Genomic DNA, 22,759 nt, shown 5'->3' on the forward strand with positions numbered 1-22,759 from the left:
CCTTTGTCCTGATGTTGAGCTTGTATCTGAAATATATCAAAAAATCTTCTTGAGTGTCTAAAGTTCAGGCTATTTCACTATCAACTGAAAGAAGCATGCAATTTGTAGGAAGCTGTGGATATTTTGCAGAAGTAACAGAAGATCCTAAGATTTTATAACCCTTCCATGCAATTTCTTAAATCTAAAAGTCTATCCTGCATAGAAATTTAAAATTCTTCACAAATTGGTGCCAAATGTCAAAATATTAGAACCATCCATGCAACCAAGATATTATTTTTCTTAATTAGCAAATGTTAGGTTTTGTTTCTTCTGGTTTATGTCAATTGTAACATCTGCTTACATTAAATGTTTTATCCAAAACTTTTGAATGTTTTGCCTTTGAATTTTCTTTGTTTTTAGGTACCTAAGCAAAACTCTAAATGTTGCGAGTATACAAAATTCTATGCTTCAACATTTTGAGAAGTGATAATCCTAAATTATAAAGGAATATATTGAAAATATATTTTCAAGCTCAGTCTTGATATCAGTTCTTTTTACTGTTCTTAGAGAACACAATAGTTATCTGTCAGATATCTATCAGCTAGTTGTCTCTCTGATTTCTTCCAAAAGCCCATGTAGAAGAAAGAACATTTAGATTACGATCCTTTTTTAATTGCTATGAACCTTCTTTTTTCTTTTTTTTTGAGGCATTTAACTTCTGTTTCACTATGAGAAGTCAGACACCAGATACTTTTTGTGTTGATATCCTGAGGGCTATGATAGAGCAGATTCACCATCCTGAGGAGGGCACAGATATGAGAGGACTTTGAATGGGATTGTCTTACCTCATTTTATCTAATCCCAGGAACTGAGTTCTGATCTAAGCTATTTCTCTAGAACATAGCAAAAGGGAATGAAGTAAATTAGGCAACTCAATGAAGCAAATCTTTCAGAAAGGAAACAATTTCTCCCGTCCCTAGGTAGTGTCTAAGAGTGTTGAAGATGGACCAAGTGAAATGCCATACTTTTATATGACTAAAGGTGCATGAGATGAATCCAACAGTATTGAACATGTAGTTCTGTTATTGATGAAAGTAACAGTCAGGCTGCAATAGCTTCATCACCTGAGTATTTTCCTATGACACTTCTGCCTTTCTCTTACACAGGATAAAGCTCAGACTATTTCAGATAGATAGGGTGTTCATTTGAAGTTTAATAACTGATGGGGTGCTCAGACAATGTTGATAATGCTTGCACATTAGTATGGAGAAAGGGTAGGATGAAGTCTCATACAACAAGATACTGTCAAATGTAAACTTTCTGGGAAGCATTGAGGCAATGACCAAAGACAAGTATATTTGCCATGGATATGTTCACATGCTGTAATGCATTTCCTGCTGAAACATGTCACCCAGGGAGGAATTACAGATGCTCTTGTTTTCATCCACATTCCTTTTTTTTTTTTTTTTCCCCAATATCAAACCTGTGACAGATTTTTCTTCATTCTTGTTTGATCAGTTATAAACTTCAGCCTTTTTTGCCTGAGTATTCAGATTAGTCCTGAATTTATAGCCATGAACCTGTCTGCTTTATGTAGCTTCTTTTGGGTGCATCCTGCCTACACATGTTTGTTTCTTACACTTCGCACAGCATTTTCTGATCTGTATTTAACCACTGTCAAAACTGATCAAGATTTTCTCCCTTTACTCAGGGTAATTAATAGGGAAACTTCTTTCTTATTTTATATTGGAAATGTTTGTAAAAATTAATGAAGCATGTTTTGCTAAATTGAAGTTGTTGAACATTTACAACTGAAATATATGTTGTCTTAGTGAGAAAAACTTAAGCATGGAGGAAAAAATAGTTCAAAGATAGTCTTAACTAAAGAAATCACAAAAATAGTATGTATTTGTGTTTTCTATTTTCTAATTGCATAGCTTGCAGATCTTAAGGAAAAATACACTTATATTACTGACCAATTAAGAGCAGTGTATTCAGTCATGTATTTAAAGTACATCAAACTTCCAGCCTGAACATCTCCAGTTTTTACAATGTAACTTGCGTCCAGGATAGAGCATTTGAAATTATGTCAGTACACTCGGTTAGGAAAAGCAATAAACAAACATAATCTGAACGTTTCATTTGTGACAGGAACTATTGTTAAATGTCTTTGCCTAGATTATGGTGCTTCAGCAGAAAGGTTACATCAAATTTACATGTGTGAACAAAAAAGAGCTCAGACTGAAAATGAAGAATTTCCATCTGAAGCTGTAGGAAAGGGAAATCTTTAACTCATATGCATCATAAGCCTTTGTTGCCCAGCTTTTTGTTCCTATTGTCATTATGATATCTTTTTGACAATAGTTGCCCTACTGAATTCATCAATTTTTCAGAAGTATAGGGCTTAATTGTCAGTGTTTTCTCTCCTGTTTTTTGTTTTTTTGTTCCTTCTAAACAGATCAGTATTGTAGTTTGACTACAGCCTCATTCTAATGAATGAAATATACTGGAAAGAAAAGATTAATTCAAATCAGTATTTAAACATGGTGATGCTGAAGAACTCTGCACTTAACTTTTAGACTCCTAAATCCAGGAGTCATGCTGTGAGTTAGGTACTGAAGCTCCAAGTCTGATATGTAAGAAGACGTAAATATCTCAGGATGAAGTTTTCAGTGCTGTGGATATGAACAGAGTGCAGCCAGGTTTAAGAACACGTCTGAAATTTCTCTTCTCTCTTGGACTGAAGTTCCTATCTCTGGACTGAGCTAGGTCACTCTGCTGGGCTGGGATTCCAAACCTCAAATCAGATCCAGATTTATTTCACTTTAGTCTAAGTGTATGGAGGTGGGGATATTTGACTTTTCTGTAACAACTAACTGATGAGAACCCGTATGCCAGAGGTACACCTCAGCTTTCTAGACTCCTTTACCCAAAGGAGCTTTAGATTAGTGATAACTCTTTGTTCACTCTTTTATAGCCTTCAGATGGAAAATTTTTATTCTTTCTTGCATGCTTTGCTTCCTTCAGCCACACTGGGAATGCTATTTAATATAATGTTTATGGTGATGATGATGATAACAACAAATTATTTATGAAATGTTTCTTTCTCTGGTGGACAGTGCTTTGACAGCATTCAACTGATGCTGCTGAAATGAAGGAAAAGTTAGATTCAACTGTCTTTGACTTGCACCAATAATTTTTTTTGAAAAATTCCACTGAACCCTTGAACTCCACAGCTCCACCAATAAACAGTGAGTAGGTTTCTAGCATGGCTGAATTGGTTCAAAGAAGGTAGCAGAAGATGGGTAGTGTGAAAGGTAAGTTTTTATTGCATAACATTCTCTGAGAAAATTGTGCTGCTAGGTAAACTCAATCTAACATTTGAGTTAGCTTAGGTTACATGCTAGAGCAAGAAGCAAAGACCAAATAGAATTGGGACTTCATGGAGCAGAACAAATACAAACCTGATTAAGAGCATTCCCAAATATACACTTCTGATTTCAAAATGAATATTCACATAAAAGGTAGTATTCAGAATAGGTGTGTGTAGGAAATATTATTTTAAAACCACATAAAATTAACAAAATAGATTCACAAAATAAAAGTAGAGGTACAATTTGTCTAAACAGGTCTAAGAGGGAAGGTAGTCTGGGGAGGAACACTGAACTATGAATTTTCCCACAGACCATACTATGTGTGTTGGTATGTCCATGTATATGTTCTTTGTACTCCCATGAAGAGCAAGCTATTTATTTTTAGTATCTAAACATAAATTTTGCTATCACCTTAAACAGCCCAATTTGAGAATATACTTATACAATTTTGCTTAAAGTGCTGAAAGAGAAACACGGGATGGAGAGAAGTTTGCAAATTAAAGCAAGGTGTGACACAGGGCAATCTGGGACTGTCAACCTCCAGCTCAAATTTTCCAATAGCGTAAGATATGTATTTTGCAATTTTTGTTCATTTTGTTTTGGGGTCATCGACATTATGCTGCCCTTGCACAGGTGTGATGGGGAGTTGATGGGCTCTACATCAATTTCATTTGGACTGAAGAACTGGCTTGATACCTCTGCCAGACAAGCAAAAAAACCCCACAGTGTAAAGCCCTGAAAAGCAGTGTTTATAAGTCTTCAAATAGAAGCTGAGAAACACCAATAAACTTTGGATTCAGCTCAAGTGCACCATCAACCTCAGGCAGCTTCCTGGTAGTTTTATTTATTTAGTTTTTATGATCTATTTGTCTAGTCCCACTGAAAGATCTATAGCGAAAATTACTGGAACAAAATGTAGATCCAATTGCACATTGTACAATAGGAGCAAATGATTCCTGTTCTCATTAAGTGGATCGATAATTTGCTAAACCAGTATTAAGAAGAGCAACAACTTTACCAGGTTAAGGGGGTTTTGTACTGAGTAATGACTGCCTGGAGAAGGAAAGAACAGAGGGAGTAAATCCTAGCAGCCTTTTACTATTGAGGTAGCACATGCAAGTGAATCAATAGTGGCTGGTAAGGTGGTGCTGTAAAGATGCTTTATTGGTTTGACTAAGTAGGTTGGCAGGGAAGCTGCTGAAAGTTTTGGTACAAACAATCAAATCTGGTCCGAACACAGAGCTGAAAACCAAGAACTTTCACTTTCTTGGAAGCACTAAAAATAGTGTTTTGGTCATAGCAGCCTATGTCATCAAACCTGGCCTTGTGTCAAGTCCGTGAACTGTCTAGCCAGTTCAAACATTTTATTTTAATCACAAAAGTTACCTTACTTCAGTTGTGTTCAGAGGAGTTTCTCACAGGAGGCTGGTTAACTAGCTACATGCACACTTGAGTCCATTGCAAAACACAAGAATATGGTAGCACTAAGAGCATATTTTGATTTGCAACAGCCTAGATCTCTTCCTATCCACCTCTGCCCACCTACCTAGGGCAGCTAAAAGGAATCTCAGCACTAAGCTCCCTTTGTAGCCAGAGAGACTCCTTCAAGGGGTGCTTCAGTCTTGCTTAGATCTGCCTGGCTTTCTAAAGCAGCCTGTCCCTCTTGATTTACAACATAGGGAGCCTGTGGAAACCAGGCTCCCAAGTTAAATCCTTCCCTTAGGTATCTAAATTTAGAAAAGCTGAATCTAAGCCCACAAGTGCACAACCAGTAAGTTAGAAGTCTTTCAGCAGAGAAGCCATAACTTATTAAAGGATGCTACATTGATTTGTTGGGGTGTTTTTGAACATACATCAATTGCAGTTTCGCCCAACAGAAATTTGTTGACGTATATGAGTTTCAACATGGTTTTCAACAAATTACAGTCTGCTAACATCCTTTCACCACCATTAGCTTTACCCATGCCTAGGGCACAAGAAGTCTTAAAAGTGCTTTAATTAATACTTTCTTTAAAGTATATCATTACTAGTAGCATATATAGTAATAATCACAAATAATATTATGCACATGTAAGAAAAGTGTTAAATAAACAGTTTTAAATCTGTGTCCTTGGCATGGACAAAGATAATAGTGTTTACTACTATTATTTATTATTATTATTATTATTAGTAGTAGTAGTAGTAGTAGTAGTAGTAGTAGTATTTATTTGTATTGCAGTAGTGCTTAAGAAAGAGCTGCAGTGACATATCAGGATTTCATATAACTATGTATTGTACAAACATAGGACCTTCTTCAAATAATCTACAAGCCTAGTATAAAACGGAGCTAGTGAATACACACAAATATATATATACATGAGGGTTTTTAGTTTGTTTCTCTGTGTGTGTGAGAGAGAGTGTGTAAATGTATTTTCTATGTGTAAGACTATAACAGAACAAGGTGATGGTTGTAGTGCACTAAACACATAAACAGAATCAACAAGTCCTGAATCCTAGGTTTGTCTGAGTCTAAAACTTGCAGCAAACAAGTGTATTGAGAAAATTCCCAGAAATTCACATTAACTGAACCAAATGATATTTGCATAAGACTCCTCCAAACTGATTTTTTTTTCTCCCCAAAATCAAAACCAGGAAAGACCTAACCTTCTTTAGAGCCAAACATGAGGTGAAATCCAATTACAAAAGCTTTCTCAAGAAAATAAGATCAGGGACTACCTATCACCAAATCTTCTGCTTAGCAACTTTGTTGACAGTAAAACATGTTAAATATTTTAGGAATTACAGTCCTTAGTATGTCATTTTTCTCTCTTGACAGTCAGATGACCTTCTCTAGTAACAAGGTGTTGGGCTGTTAGCTAGGCACATAACTAACTACAATTCACAGTTTTGATTGCATAAAGTTAGGGATCTGGACAGATTTTAAATCGGTTATTATTTTCAGAGGCAAAGAATGCACAAGAATGGTTTTAGCTATGTCTGGCTTCTAGCAGGATTTCTGAAAGGAAGTGGAAAGGGAGGGAAAGCAAAAAGACTGCATTTTCTTCTGACAGTCTCTTACGACAAACACACATCCCCCAACTAAAAATGGGCCTTGTTGAGCGTGGATATATCCCTGTAAATGAGACATGTAAATTATCAACAAAACTAACCCTGACTTCTACCGCTGGGAAAAAAAGACACTTCCAGAGACTTCAAGCAGCCTGGAGGTACTTCCTTCCTTTTCAGTGGCTACAGAGAGTGTCTGGATGCCTATTGCAAAATCCTTTATTACACATCAAAACTAGAAGCATTTCTGTCTCTCTGAACATTGTACTGGTGCAGGCTACTTGGGTTTGAAGATTATCTAACAACAAGAGTCTCAGTTATATACATAAAATATAGCACTGACTATGGATTAGAGAGGGGCTGCCAAGTGCAGCATTCAAACACCTGGCGATATTGATTTTACAGTTTTCTTGTGATTCTACATCATGTTCCTTTAGTTTCTGGCAATCTCTATAACTTTTATACTGACATAAATTGTGATAAAAAAGGAATCAAATAATCTCCCTTCTGCCTCCAGAAATGGTTAGGAAAGCTCTATAGCACCATTAATATTTTTGTTAATGTAGGTGAACTCAAGGAGGGCAAAAGGATTGGGAAAGTTAAATCTAACCTCTTAGTGTGCTGTTATTGTTTCTGTGTTGGTTTTAGATTTAGTCTCCTAGTAACAAACATAAGAATATAAACATTTATTTGTCTGGAAAATCCCCTTTATTATATGGTTGTTATCACTAGATTTTTTTTACAAATGTATTCAACAAGAGGTCATTTGAACATCTAGTATTAACCTCTCGGTTCAATTAGAAACCAGAGGTCCTGAGACCATCCTCAAGAAAGGACATGGGATATATGCTTTTACTAATGGCTCCCCTACATTTAATGAACTTCCAATGCTTTGTGCAGTGAAACAGCAATAAGAAGTGGACACAGTCCTCTAAAATCCTCTGTGTTTTGCACTGTGGGAGATGGAAGGACCCCTTTATTTTCAAAATTCATGAAGTCATAGAGTTGCTTTCATGTTACTGGCGGAAGGAGTAGGGGACATTTCAGGGTTGATATTTTTGCTTTTGTGTCCTGCAAAGGGTCATGTATCCTTGTAGTACCATTGCTGATGAATCAGTGGAAGTCTTCTAGTGAAGCTAATAGTGCTCCCTTAAATTCAAAACTCTAGTATGAAGCCAAAGGTATAGCAAAATACCCAGAATCCTGAAAAAAACCTCTTAGATTCTGAATGTTGCTGCTTGAATAACTAGCTTAGAAAGAACAAAGCCAATATTTTGTCTTGTTTCTATCATTAATAGAGGGTTTTGGAGCACTGCTCAGAGGGGACTGTGATAATACTGTCATTCATTTTACACATATATCTGTGCATTCGTGGTTCTATGGTAATAAATGCACTTGCTGTCTACTTTTTCCTTAAATTTCATTTTCAACAGTTCCAGTAAATACTTTGCACATAAAGGCTAGAGTCTGGTAACAAAGCTGGTATTAAAGAAACTTAGAAGGGAGGAGTAATAAAAAAAAATGCTAAGAAAATGAACAGGAATGACAGAGAGAAAGACTTTCACAGGGCTGGAACAGGACGTAGTGGTTTGTCTGTCAAAGAAATTGCTTAATTAGAAAATTAACAGAAGCACCAAGAGCTAGAACTGCACAGCTAAGCTTTTCAGTAGTCTTTCAATATACCTACATTGCTTGGATCATAGGTTTCTTCAGGGTAAATTAGCACTGTTTATTTAAGCAAATCATCTAGCTGCTCCCATGGGGACCTCTACCTCTTTGACTTCAGCACCCAAGAATCACGCAGATCACCATATATTACCTCCAGGGGCTGAGAAGAATTTTAATAGCAATAATGTTTTGTTTCAATTCTTAAACATGCACTGATGAGTTTCACAGGTGCAAAACATATGACATGAGAGACAGCAGTGGCAGCTTCAAATTTCTAAGGTCTTAAGTTCCCAAGAAGGTGATTTTCAAGCAACTTTTAATGAGTTGGGTAAAGTAGGCTTTTCAGCATAAGCATTCTTGAGATTAATTCTGGGAGGTGTTCCAATGAATAAGTAAAAGAAAAGGTTGCTGTTGTAAAATACTTTTTTTAGGATTCTGCTACCTCTACTGTAACCAAATCAAAGTAAGAAAAAGCAGGCATTTAGGAAGAGTTATGATATATCTTTCTTTCAGTGGAAACTGGTTATGCGTGAGATGGATACATAAGCATTAATATATTATCATTACAAAATATCTTTTGGGGAAAATATTTTATTTTCTCCAAAATATTTGGAGAGTGACGACTGAAAAGTGAATGGGAAAGGAGCCCTGATGATCTTCAGACAAGGAAGAAATGTGCCATATAAATTCAGACAACTCAATTGAAGCCAAAGAGTTCAAAGATGCTAGCTAAGTAGTTTAAAGCCATCTGTGAGAGAACAGTTGGTTTAGTCTAAAAAATGCTAGGGCAACATCCAGAAAATAGTCATCTAGGAGGAAGTCTTTGCAAAATCCACAGAACTCCCACTGATATCCATCTTGTTGGTTTAAGCTTCACAAAGGTCACTGAACGTGCAAGAAAAAGAATGTGAGACAAATCCAAATGTTTTGGAATTCATCACTTTCTGAGAATATATCTAGCTGGTTAGAGAAAGTGTGTTTTGAAACATGGATAGGCATAGATTTCATTAACAATAGGGAAGAGATATTTATTGACAATACTTTGTCTCTGACAGTGCCATAGACATTGCCAGAGAGTCTCAAATGATTAGCAAAACCATTGGCACAGTGGAAAAAATGATTCAGCATAGAAAAATCTAAAGTGTTATTCCCAGGATATAAATAATACATTACTCAAAGGGAATGGCTCCTGGATAGAATTGTGCATGCCTGTGGGGACTACACTTCGCCAAAATCAAGTGGGTAAAGAACACTGGTTAGAAATGAATGAATTTGCCAAAATTAAGATATATGTCCATTTCTTGAGTCTGAATAGCCTGACTTTTTTTGATTTGGGGATTTCCTTGATTAGGACATTGCCTTGAAAACAAAGGCAATACAAGCATTGACAAGAAAGTAACAAGAAACTATAGATTCCAGAAAAGGAATGAGCTGGAAGTTGGTTTTTCACTGCCATTGGAGAAGACAAGAAAGAGGAGATGCTTTCAGCCAAATTATGCCTTTTTTTTAAAAATAATAATATTGCTAGTTTTTAACTGAGCTTAAATTAAACTACTCTGCATTCTTCATAGCTTGTGTTTGCATTCCTTACAGACTTAAAGTAAAGAACATTTTTAATTTTGCAATTGCTACCCTTGCTTTTCACTCTCAGTCAACCTCATCATTTGTTAGAAACCTACATGGCCTTAAAAGCTGAAATGTGAAGTAATTTTTTCAGAATAGGGGAGTAAGTGGCACTGCTATAGGAAAAAAATAGTATGCATTTTTTTGCAGGAGGCGAACAAACACTCAGATTTAGGAGAAGAGAGGAGCTGGTTACTCCTCTGGTATTTTTAAATATTTGGATCATAGAAGCATGGAAGATGATAGGGCTTAAAGGGCCTCAGGAGTTCATCTACTCATATACCCCTCCTCTAAGGCAGCATTAAATGCCCTGTTGCAGGCAGATGTTCATCTAACATGTACTTAAAAGTTTTCACTGACAGAGATCTTTTCCAGTACAATGAGAACACTAGATAAAAGCAAAGGTATTAACTTTCATTGAGCATACACAGGCTATGTTTTTCCTAGCTGGGCTTTTTGCAGGTTAACAAGAAGTTGTGCTGGACAGAATCTAATTAGATCCATAGCCCTCTTGTGGGTTCATTTTGAAATCCTGTTACCCAACTTCAGTTTCCTGATTAAGCTCCAAATGAAAAGGCTGTCAGAAGTCTGCCAAGTAGGGTGCCAAGCCACCAACAAGAACTTAAGCACTAAGACTATTGCATTGTGGGAGCTCACAAGTTATGAGAAATGAGATAGTATGAGATATCTGCAGCAAAGCCGTGGTGCCACAATCTCATTTCCAAAAATTACTTTCTCATAGGAACCATTACTGCCAGGGTTAAAGGAGTAAAATTAGGTTGAAAAAATGTGGATTAAAAGATGACTGAATGCAAATTTTTCCCCTCTTTGGCTTTTATTTTATTTTACTTTATTTTGTTTTACTTCATTTTATTTTTCATTGCTGCTTTTAATTTGGAGAATTGTTTCCTCAGCTTAGCCACAGAATAAGTAGAGATTGAGGGAAGGAAAGTGTCCCTTTCTTCAGATAATGTCATGAAATAAGGTATATATCATCCAGATGATTCACATTTATGAGGTGAAAATATTTTTATTCCGTAAGAACAGATTGCTTTTCCTGTTTATGTAATAAGAAGCAAAGTGGGAAGGCAAGGCAAGGGAAGGCGAGGCAAGGGGAACACTATTGGCAGACATGGATGGGTTCACTTTGGGGATCAGGTTGGGTTTTTTTTTTGTTTTGATTTGCATTTGTTTCTAATTACGGCTGTTTTATCTTAATTTATTTTACATAGTTCACTTTTACAAGAACTTAAATCTCTGTTAATATGACCTTGTTTCTAAGTTAACATAGACACTAATTCCATATCCTGTACTTGAAACAAGATCAGACTAGCTTTAGGAATTCCCAAAATGCAACTCAAGGGTCCCAAAGGAACCATTTAATTGCAGATATCTAATTAAACATAAAATTGTTAGATACACCTTATATGAAGTTTAAGTAGCCTCTAGCTTGTTGTCTCCCTAATTCAGTGACACTCCATGAACAAAACTTTGACAATCTAATTAACAGTCTCTCCAAACTGTAACATCTTCAATCAACAAAGAAAAGATGTTTCTATTTATTTTTTTCTTAATCTGGAAAATATATTTTTTGAGAAATTTCCAGAATTAATTTCATAACAAAATTTTTGTTGACTGAGAATCAAATTTTGGACAATTCTAACAACGGAAATCCTTGAAGTTTATCTCTCACATATTTTAATATTTACACTGAAAGAGTTTCTATTAGTTATAAGGGTAAATAAAAAAAAACCTCATGAAACCTCACTGGAACTCTACTATGAATGATCTCTATGTGAAAATTACTTTATTCTCTTTTTTTTATCATGTTTTTTCTTTGGTTATCTTTGTGACATTTTTTTATGATTTAATGATTCGTAGTCATTGTCATGCTTGTAAGAAGAGTCAAATCTGTAGCACAAAGAAAATTATAAGCAGAGAACTAGAAAAAGGGAAACACTATAGTTAGCAGCATTTCAAAAGAAGTGAAAGACAATTGCAAATGGAAGCTCAAAACTGAAGCAGTGGGAAGACAAAGGTAAAAAGACCTAAACTAGAGGGAAATGGACAAAATAAATAGAAAAATAATTTTATATTGGAATGAAAGAGAAAATAAACAAATCATGAGTTAAAATCATGTAACTCTTAGTCATGAGGAACAGAAGAAAACTACAGATGTAACTACAGATTTTTGTATGTGTGTTATATTAGTTTATACATACATATATGTATATATATTGTGATTGTGATACCCAGGTATGCACTTCATCAAGTCAGCTTTCAGATATTTTTTCCCCTTGGTCCAACCAACTCCACCTAATTTAAGGACCACTTATGCCTCACAGAATTTGTGCCCACGTGTCCTTCTCCCCCACACCCTGACTAGGTCTTTTATTCTAGGAATGAAACCAGGCCATGACAGACACTAGCTACCTCAGCTCTCTGCTTGACCAGGGGTTAACAATTCAAAGAATAACATTTTAGGCAGAAACCACTCAATAATGTTGCCATAGCCACATACACAATCATTTGTGCTCTCACCACTCTGGACCCACACCTTTGTTAACATTGGCTTTGATTCCTACTTTATTTCCCATACACAATTATTTGTATACAGTTGTGTATATAAATATATAAATATATAAATCAAGACAATTTAGTTATTCACTGAATTCTTTGGCTTTGACTACTGTAATTTCACTGAATCAATGATGAAGTGAAAGCTGGATGATGTAATAGATTGAAGATAATAGCCTGATCATGAAATATCACAAGACAAGTAAAGCAAACAATATTTCTGTAAGATATAATGAATGAAAAGAGTGATTTATCAACCCTGAACATTCTGCATCATAGGTACAACATAAAATACTTCTCCAAGAAGTTTATAGAAAAAACAGACATGCAAACCAAACAAACAAACCCACCTCTTTTAAGTAGAGAATGTATAAAATCTGCAGTTCTAAAATTGCATCTCAGTTAATTGCAGGAATCATATCATAGGTGACTATATTTAGATGCCTTTCAAATAGATTATGGCAGAATTACCTTGGCAGAAGTTTATGTGTCCTCCTGGATCATCTCAAAAAACATTCTCAATTTTCATGTACAATCTTTTCCAACAAGTTCTTTATTCTTGAAGGAAATTACAAGTCATTCTTTGGAAAACCTCAATATTTAGCATGGTAAAACAATGAAAATAAAATTCAGATGCAACTTCCAACACTGTCATTGAGGAACTTTCTCTCATTGGACTAACCCAATTAATTAAAAAGTTCTTTGGAAGAGGAGAAAAAGAAGATGTCAGAACTGGTAAAGTAGGGTATGGTTAGATCTGAACTGTCTTCTGAAAATTACAATTTTAAAGTAACAGAGTATGAATTTTGTGTCACCCATATTACCAGAATGAGGGAAACTATTCCCAAGCACTCTTTCCCTCTGCTTACAGAGTGCTGAACAATGCTCATCCAGGGCCGTACATTTGACACTGATTTCTGATTAAAATGGAGATATCCTGACAAATAAGAGTCTGTGTATGGAGACTGGGAAAAATATCAGATTACATTTATAAGATCTGTAAACCACAGATTTAGAGCCAGCAAGGAACTGGCTTGTCATGTTAACTGCCCATTAGCTTTAAAGAAAATAATAACTTGTAAAATAGGAAAAAAAAAATTGCAAAGATGAGGCAGTCACATACTGACAACTTCAAAAACTGGCTTCACAAGACATGCCTTCTGGTAGAACTCTGGCAGACCCAATGTAATGACTTTGCCATGGCAAAGAATAGTTATTTAACAGAGCAATATTCACTCCATCTACCCCCTGCCACCTGTTTTCAGTCATACTTTGACAAGCGAGAGAGGAAAATCTCCCCATTGCATGTGGTCTCCTTTAATTTCTTTCTTTATGTAGCAAACAGTTCGGTTCCTTTTTAGGCTAGCCTTGTGCCCTGTTAGACTTTCTAGACCTTAAAGTTCCCTTGACTAACATGCTTGTAACCAGGAAAGAATACAAAGAGAGAGACCTGTGCTGGAGCAGTGGCTCCATCAGTCTCTTATTAGAAATTGGAGGACAGATCCTGTTCTTCACGCTTCTGTAAGAAGAGTAGCTCCAGAGATTTCACTCAAACTGCAGTGGTGTAAATCTAGATGAAAATTTGTTCCTCCGTGACAGCAGCTCTAAACTTAATAGAATTGTGAAGATTGAGGGGTTAAAGTAATGAGTTCCTCAACAGTTCACCTCTTACTGCCAAGTATTCATTAAGCTTGTACTGGACGTCTTAGACAATCACCTCTAAAGTCTCTGACTTTCTGGTGAGGATACAGTCAATCTTCACTGTAATGTCCTCAAAACTTATATCTCCGAAATGTGCTTTCATTAGATTGCTCTACAAATCACCCCTTTAAGACCAATTCTAAATATGCTTTCTGAACTGTAGAGTGATTAGTGCTGAATGCAGTACTTTGGGTGAGGTCCTAACGAAATACACTGTATTTCCTTAACAATAATTGAGTTGAAGGCTTTAATATAAGGGGGTTTTTATTATTAAAATAACTCTCATATCTCTCTCCAGGTCAATATGCTGTAGTAGCTTCCCATTAAGCAGATATTATGTCCTTTTATTACATTCTCCGAGACTCATTATTCTGCATTTATCTGCATTGAATTTGCTATCTATTAGCTCAAGTACTTAAATGATCTAAATCCTTCCCTACCTGACTGTATTGTTTCTCATGGATGACCTTTCCTCCCAATTTAGTATCATCTGCACACCAGAAATTTTTAGTTTAAATAATATGCTCTGAGTCATTTAAGGTACTGAAAAAGCTGTGGTTCCAACACTTATCCCTGCGGTACCTCTGACACAAGTAACTTTGCTGAGGCTTAAAAGCATAACTCAAAATGTGCTATCTCACCAGCTGCAATTTAACAATATGGCATTCTCACTTTGAACGAAAGGTAAAGTCTTGCTTAATATGTATTTAGTTTTTATAAAGAGTGTTCTGGCTTTCTTGAAAACAGATGGTTACCGTTTCTAAAAGGCTTCAGGGCATGTCTACACTATGGCTGCAAAAAACCTGGTGCTTGCTAAGCACTGAGGGACAGCTGGGGATGTGCACTCTGATCCAGGGCAGCCGAGCTGCAGCCTCTCCAGCCACTTCAGGTGCCTCTGTACAACACCATGTTTAAGTGTACAAAAACTTTGTTGCAGTATTGCTTGAATGTGGCCATGCTACTCCTGTGGATGAGTTTGTACCCCTGCTCAGCTCGGTGCTGCACGTGGCCTGTGCTGGATTGTTAGGACCTAAAATCTCACTCCTTTGCACAGGGTGGATTTGCCAGGTGAGCTACAGAAGGCATAAAATATGAGGATGAAAGCTAGGATGCTGGCAGTGCAGTCAGTAATCCATACAAACTTCCTGTGCTGGTTTTGGCTGGGATAGAGTTAATTATCTTCATAGTAGCTAGTCTGGGGCTGTATTTTGTATTTGTGCTGAAAACAGTGTTGATAATACAGAGATGTTTCTGTTACTGCTGAGCAGTGCTTACACAGAGTCAAAGCCTTTGGCTGGGGGTGCACAAGGAGCTGGGAGGGGACACAGCTGACCCCAGCGATGTCCCACAGCACGTGACCATCATGTTCAGCGTATAAAGCTGGGGGAAGGAGGAGGAAGGGGGGGGAATGTTCAGAGTGATGGTGTTTGTCTTCCCAAGTCACCAGCACATGCAATGGACCCCTGCTTTCCCGGAGATGGCTGAACACCTGCCTGCCTGTGGGAAGGAGTGAATGAATTCCTTGTTTTGCTTTGCCTGTGTGCATGGCTTCTGCTTTACTTATTAAGCTGCCTTTGTCTCCACCCATGAGTTTTATCACTTTTACTTCTCCAGTTCTCTCCCCCATCCCACTGTGGGTGGGGGGAAATGAGCAAGCATCTGTGTGGTGCTTAGTTGATGGCCATGGTTAAACCACAACACTACCCATGAGGAAGGCTAAGGCTGAGGGCTTCACGCTGCTTTACTTTTCACACCTGATTGAGATACTTAAACATAAGTGTCCTCTGGCTTCCCTGATGGTCAAGGGGGAAGACAGGCCCACTCAGAAGGCACCTGTGGCCTTAGGACCCCTCACCCTGACTGTATATGTCCCTAAACTTCCTAAGTTAAGCAAACAAAGTAAAATATTGAAGTTAGGGAGACAGAATATTTCTTTTTTTGAATGTCTTTGGGAGAGAGATTGTGGACATTGGTGCAAAGCAGGAAGGCATTCCTGGTGTCTCTGTGAAGACTACAGCAAAACCAAGGTACTGTGAAAGATTGGTTTGTCTATCACAAGCTGATTTACCTATGTTGAGCTCTGTATTTTCATAGTTGGAGCTGTCTAGAAAGAGAGATTACCTGGGTGTCTCTGTATTACAGTCTTCAGTAGAAAATTATTAGAAGTTTCTGCTTTGTGATTTGGCACAAGTAAGTTTGTCAGAATGGGTGAGAAGATGTGCTAATATCAAGTTTTACAGATGGAAAACTGACATTTTGGAGGGCTGGGCTGAAAGGGTCTCTCAAGGATTTTTGGCCAAGTACCAGCTCAGCACCTTGCTCAGAAACCCACTGTGCCTCCCCAGGGATGTCAGATGGACTCCTTCCTCCTGTGTGCTGGGACTTTCCTCTTCTGCTGTAACCCAGTCTCACAAAGGTCACTTCTTATGAATAGATTTCCTTAGCTCTTCTGTGCTTGGGGTTATTGATTCTGATTATTATATTCTAAGGGGCCAAGCGGTGCCTAAGGATTTTCTTACCCGTGGGTATGGGTTACACCCCCAGCAATGTATGTTTGCTGGGGCTGGGAATTACAGCCCTCTCTGAGGACAGTGTGTTGCATATACAGCCAAGCCTTACGTTTTCCTTGAAAAGGAGGGGGAAGGAGGTGCTGGTGAGAAAACCAACAAAAATACTTCAAGAGCTGTATTTTACTTTAGTAATTGACATGTGTTTCCAAAACTTGTGCTGATATTTTCCACTTACTGTATTTTTTTCTTCCTGATGAAAAATAGGTTGCTATGACTGAGTAGATTTTATTTTTCCTAACAGCAGAAAAAGAACCAATTGTGTATGCACAATTTTAAGTTATTTAAATTGCATCGCCCCAAAAAGTGATTATTTTCTTTCCCTACAAGGCGTTCCAATAAATTTCATGCAGTCAAAGCAGACTTAGCTACTTCTTTCTTTGGCTTTTTCACTTCTCTGTTCCCCCAGGGTGTTCTGTGATGATTATTTCTTTCTGTCTTTATTTTCTTTCTCCTTCTTTCTTCCTTTTCCCCCCCCTGTTTTTTTTAGAACTCGTTTCCCTGAGGGAGGCTGCAGCAGTAATGCTGAAGCACTGATAAATGCAGTGGGGGAAAATCATCAGTATTTGATGGCGTCACAGTACTAGCATGTTGGATAATCTGCTATCTCACTTATATGGCATGAACCAGCAAGAAAACATAGGCCAGAAATCTGTATGTTTGTGTGTGATTTTATTAATTTAAAAGCTGATTCCATCTCTTTCATGCAAATACTATCAGACTATTTTAGGTGAAAGAAAAGACATGGTCTCATGGGGCAGGTATTTAAAGCCTTTTGACACCTCGATATTTCAAATAACATTTGAAAATGCTTAATCTTGAATTTATAAAGCCCTAGAGAATGAAGTCTTCCATTCATTCACAACGTAAGTCATAGACACCAGTGATAGCACACCAGAATATTTCCAGATAAGGAGGGACCACCCATACAGATGCTGGGATATATTTTATAATTCATGTCAGCTTACACTCTGGCTTTTCTTTTGATACTGTATGAAAGAGGACACATTTCATTCACGTTTTTTCTGACACAGGCTCTGTCCATTAGAAAGTTAGTGAAACTAATAAACTTACTTCATTTAAAGAACTCTGAAGATATCATATGGTAGCAGTTTTCAGGAGGATAATTGCCACTGATACTTCTCACAGACATTCAACAGCAGATAAGCTTCATCTTCACTTGTATTCACAGCTCTGCAGCTCATCATCTTTCTCTCTTTTCCTTCTTTCATGTGTAAAAGTATAGAGGGACTTCAGCCTGTTCAATTAAAGAAAATTATTAAAAGACCTGAAAAAATCTGAAAACTTCAAAATGAGTTTTTCTGGGGTTTTGGTTGTTTTAGTCAGACTACATAAGGAAGCAGATAGATAAACAGACAAGTACATTTTTTTTTTTTCATTATTCCTTAGTTTTCTCCCAAAAATGCCTCTTTTTTTTATTTTTGGGGGTTTTTTTTGTTTGTTTATTTGTTTCTCTTGTATTTTGATGGGGGGGCTGATGAAAGGGACAGCTTTTTATACCTCTGGCAGTAACTGCTTGGTGTGTGCCATTATAGGTGTCCATACTCACATAGCTGTGTTATTCCCACGTGAACTCAGAGGAGCAGCTACCTATATCACAGCTGAAAAAGGAGACAAAAGACCACAAGCATGCCTACCTCAATAGTTTCACTCATCTAACTTGAAAGCAAAAAATCTGGAAATATTTTAGGAACAAATAATTCAAATTGTAATGGAAATAGTATTGGGAAAAATATTTTTTGTAAATTAGACATCTTCTGATTTTCTTTTCCATCTCCGTTGTAATTTAAAATAATTATTATATAAAAATTTTTGCGTCATCAGTCACAACTGCTATATTTTAATGAAAAGTGTTTATGCTTTTAAGGAAATTACTGTTAAGCAGGCAACCTTTTTATGCTTGGGAGAGAAAAAAGAAACTTTTTTATTTGCTGAGGCTGAAGATTAAGGATTTGAACTTTGTTATAAACTGAAATAGACTTTCATACATTTTATACTGCAGTTACCAATGAGACCTGAATCTTGTTTTGAGCTTTTAGTGACTAAATCTTCGTTCCAGAAGACAAAGGGAGTCAGCCTTTTGAGGCTCACAGATAAAGATGAAAAGAAAAGAAGTTAAAACTTTACCAATATTTTCTTTCATCTTCCATCTTAAAAAAAATAATTTTTTTTTTCTCCAAAAATGACTCTTGATTTTCCACTGATATTTTGATGAAACACTCAACTGAATTGACAAATATCAGAAAACTCTTTTTTCTTGGAAAAAGGGGACCAGCTTTCCTATGCAAAAATGTAATATAAGTTGCTGGTATCTGAGGCATAAACTAAAACTTGCTGAAGTCAATGAATATGAAGTTATTCATATTCAGAAGCTGTCTTTTACATAGTAGCATTTCCTCAGCCCTGTAATAATACAGATGGTATAGCACTAGGAGGTAGGAGACCTGAGTTCCTTAGCCTAGGAAAAGTTGTTCTTGCAGGAATTCCACCTCAGAAGCCCGAACTAGTCTTTAAAGAAGTGTTTCCCTCTCCTCCAGACAAGTTGCTGTGTAGTTTTGCATGCATGGCTTAAAGGTCCAAAAGGAAGTCTGAATTTGCATCCAGGGAGCATAGCTGAGAAGGGGAACTCCACTTCCTGGAGGGCTCACAACTGCTCAATAGACTGAATAATCACTGGATGAAAACAAAGACAAATTTAGGTGTGAACCAGCATTGAGACCCATCTCTTCTTTTGGCCTTCCCACTCACTGGCAGACTTTTCTAATTACACAGCTGGAACCACAGATTGACAGGATCTGTACGTGTTTCCCATGCAGCTGCACACCAGCCTCACTACAGAGGAGAGGTAGATTACAGCTTCTTCAGCATACCTCAGGCCCTGCTACTACATTTGGGTTTTGTGGTGAAGTAACTGCTGTTTCAAACACCTCTTCATCAACCCTAGTTCGCTTCTGGGACACAGGTCAGGCGATTATTTTGCAGCTATCGCATAATATATAGATATATGCCACATAATAGACAGCACCACCATTGTAGCTGGAAAGAGTTAGCCAAAGCCTGAGAATACTTGGCATGTCAGGATGCAAAGAAGACTTAACAATTTCAGTGAAAAATTTCCATAAATAGGAAATAAGTATCTAAGCAGTCAGTTCAGTAAAGGCAGAGATGTTGCTGACAATATTCCTAAAATAACCTTAATTACCTGGGAATCTTCCTCCTGAAACCTTCAACAGATAGGGTGTCTCAGGTGTCTAGGCAGTTTAGGTGTTTTCTTTCTAACTTTGTTTCATTAATGTCGGAACTGAAACTCCACCAAAATGTCACTTTAAATGCCTAGGTGGTTAGCTGAATGCCTGCCTAAGTATCTCAAACAGACATTCAGGTGCCTAGACACATATGTAACTGTCTTTAGAGACTAAAATTTGGGGAAATGCATCTTGATGATAAGGGAGACTGAAGAGAGATATAGAAAGGCTAAGTATCTTCTTATACCTGACTTTGACAGTGAGTTCCTTTAAATTTTATTTTGGGGAGGGAGGATTCTCTCAATATATAAATGAAATTAACATCCTGCAACCTATAAGCAAATACAATGAATATTACTTATTCATTGTCTTTTTTTTACAAGTGTAGAAAGCCTGATTCAGATCTGGTCTGATGATTAATTTTAATAGACGCAGTGTGATTTTAATTAGTTGAGGTGTTGATTTTATCCTTCTTGTGAAGTATCATGCTGCAGAGAATAAGAATCTTAACATGACCTGTGCTGAGATTAAGTAATATCTCTTCTAAAATTTTCTTTGTTTTGTCCTTTGATTGATCTGTATCTGTATCTAATGGATGCAAACGAGTGCTTTATTTCAGAAGGTATTAACTCAGAAAAATTCTATGTGATTTTTTCTTACTAACAGGCAAAATTTAAGGATTCTATTGGGCTATATGGACAGTACTTCAGAGTCACTATAGTCTTCCATGTAGAGGGAATTTATAGTTTGTAACCTGTGTTTTTCTATCCCCAGAAAATATGGAAAAGCATAGGATTGCCAACAGCTTACTGGACAATTTGTGGCATTATAAGCAAGAAACCTGATGTAAGGAGAGACAAAACCCAACCAACCAAACAAGAAAACAATTCTTCCTTCCAAGTGCCACTGAAGAATGTATCCTACCTTGTGAATCTTCCATAAAGATTTCAGTACTTTGGTGTCACTTGACAACTTTGATGTGCCATAAAGCAGATGACTATCAAAATTTGTCTTGCATTTCCACCTTATATGTATTTGTTGTTATGCTTGTGTTTAGGACACATAACTCTGTAAAAGCACTAGTTTCAAGATAATCACCAGAAAAAATGTAGTAGACATTGACAGGTTTGGATCAGAATTTAAGATTTCCTGACAAAGAAAACCCTGTGCTCATAAGTGTTGTGATATTAAAGCATTCCTGAGAACTGGTAGGATTCTGGCACTCGAGCAGTTAAGTCAGTCCAACACAGGCTGAGTTACACACCAAGGTAAAATGTAAAATAAACTGCATTGAAACACATCTCATCAGCACTCAGTATTATTTATGGAGAGAGCCTGGGCATTCCAGCGGGTAATACTTCTGTTGTTTGTTTAAGTAAAGTAACTAATTTGTCTCTTTAATAAGAACATTATAGATATCCTGTGAATTTGTATGTCAGCAACACTTCGAAAAGATGGTGTGTGAATAGACAGACTGACTGAGAATAAACTACTAAGAGCTTTACTCTGTAGCTAGAAAGATGAACCTGAGGGTAAAATATTTCAGAACTATTCTGACAACAATGCAAGTTTATGAAATGCTTGTGTTGGGAGAAAAAAAGATTATAATAATACTCTGCACATGAGTTGCACTTTTCACCTGGGAAACCTAAAGTATTTTTCAGACATCAGCACTCCCAAGAGGAAGGTCTTCTGTTATTCTACAGATGGATGAACCAAAGTACAGGGGCATCTATCACCTTTCCGGCTCCCTTTGGAGTAAAGAAGACTTTTCCACTGGACAGTAAATGATACCTTATGTTCTAAACTGATTTTTAAAAAGAAAGAAAGAGAAAGAAAGAGGGGGAGAGAAAGAGAGAAAATGTATTTTAAAGTTTCAATGAACTATCAGAGTTGTTGTGGATTGGTTGCAATTTAGCAAGACTAATTTTAATAAAAATGGTTGGAACTGTTTGCGGGTTTTAACTTATTTGTATAGCTTGATCTTGATTTTATCTAAGCACTTAAAACAAGATGCACCTTGTTCCTCCACTACTTTTCTTGTTGCTGTGAGGGTAGCTTCTCTGATAAGTGATTTTGAAAGCACCATATGCACATGTGTGTTAACAAAACCAGGAATAGAGGTCCCAATGCCTGGACAACTTTCTCCCACCTAGTACTATAAATAGAAGCTACTTTGTTTTTTATGTTATTATTAATAGAACTTTTATTAATTTCAAATCATACAAGATTTTTATTCAGAAAAAAAAAAACAAACCTACTGACCAGGAAACTACTATTCATTCTTTAGATTTAATCATTCTGCCAATGGATTAGTAATATATTACTTTATGAGAAGAAGGCAGCTGTAGATCATAAGATAAGATAAACCAGAAGATAGACTCAATAAAAATGACATGCTTTGAACTCATATTTCATGAGGTAGTTCTGGAAGTTCCATTAGCACAGGCATTTAATCAGACTGATTAACAGGTGTATAATCTGATACTACTAACTCTCCGCCTGGTTCCCATCTGCTTTCATGATTTGTTATAAAGTTTGATTTATGGACAAAATCGCAGATGTGGAAGTTTGAAGATTTGAACTCCATATTTTTGATAATTTTTGGATTTTGTTTGTCTGTTTGCTTGCTTTTAGGAACAGACTAGTGCAATGATGCACACGATAAGATCCACATCAAATAGAGCCTGGCCTGAAACTTCTGTAGGAGAAACTGATCTATAACTCTGAAGTAATAATACCAAACAATACCAAAGGACTTTTGCTTCTACAGTTTTGTAAACTCCTTAAATTAAGGAAACCCAGATCGGCTTAGTCAAACATATCAGATAATATTACTGAGAAGAAATCATCCTCTGCAAGGGAAGGTATTCTTTACCTTGATCTTACCAGTTCAGAAACTGCTTTTAGGGGGTTTCTGGTTTAAAACATACTCTGTGGGGTCTCTTTGATGTCACTG

This window comes from Phalacrocorax carbo, chromosome Z (genome assembly GCF_963921805.1).
Source record: "Phalacrocorax carbo chromosome Z, bPhaCar2.1, whole genome shotgun sequence".
NCBI classification, from domain to species: Eukaryota; Metazoa; Chordata; class Aves; order Suliformes; family Phalacrocoracidae; genus Phalacrocorax; species Phalacrocorax carbo.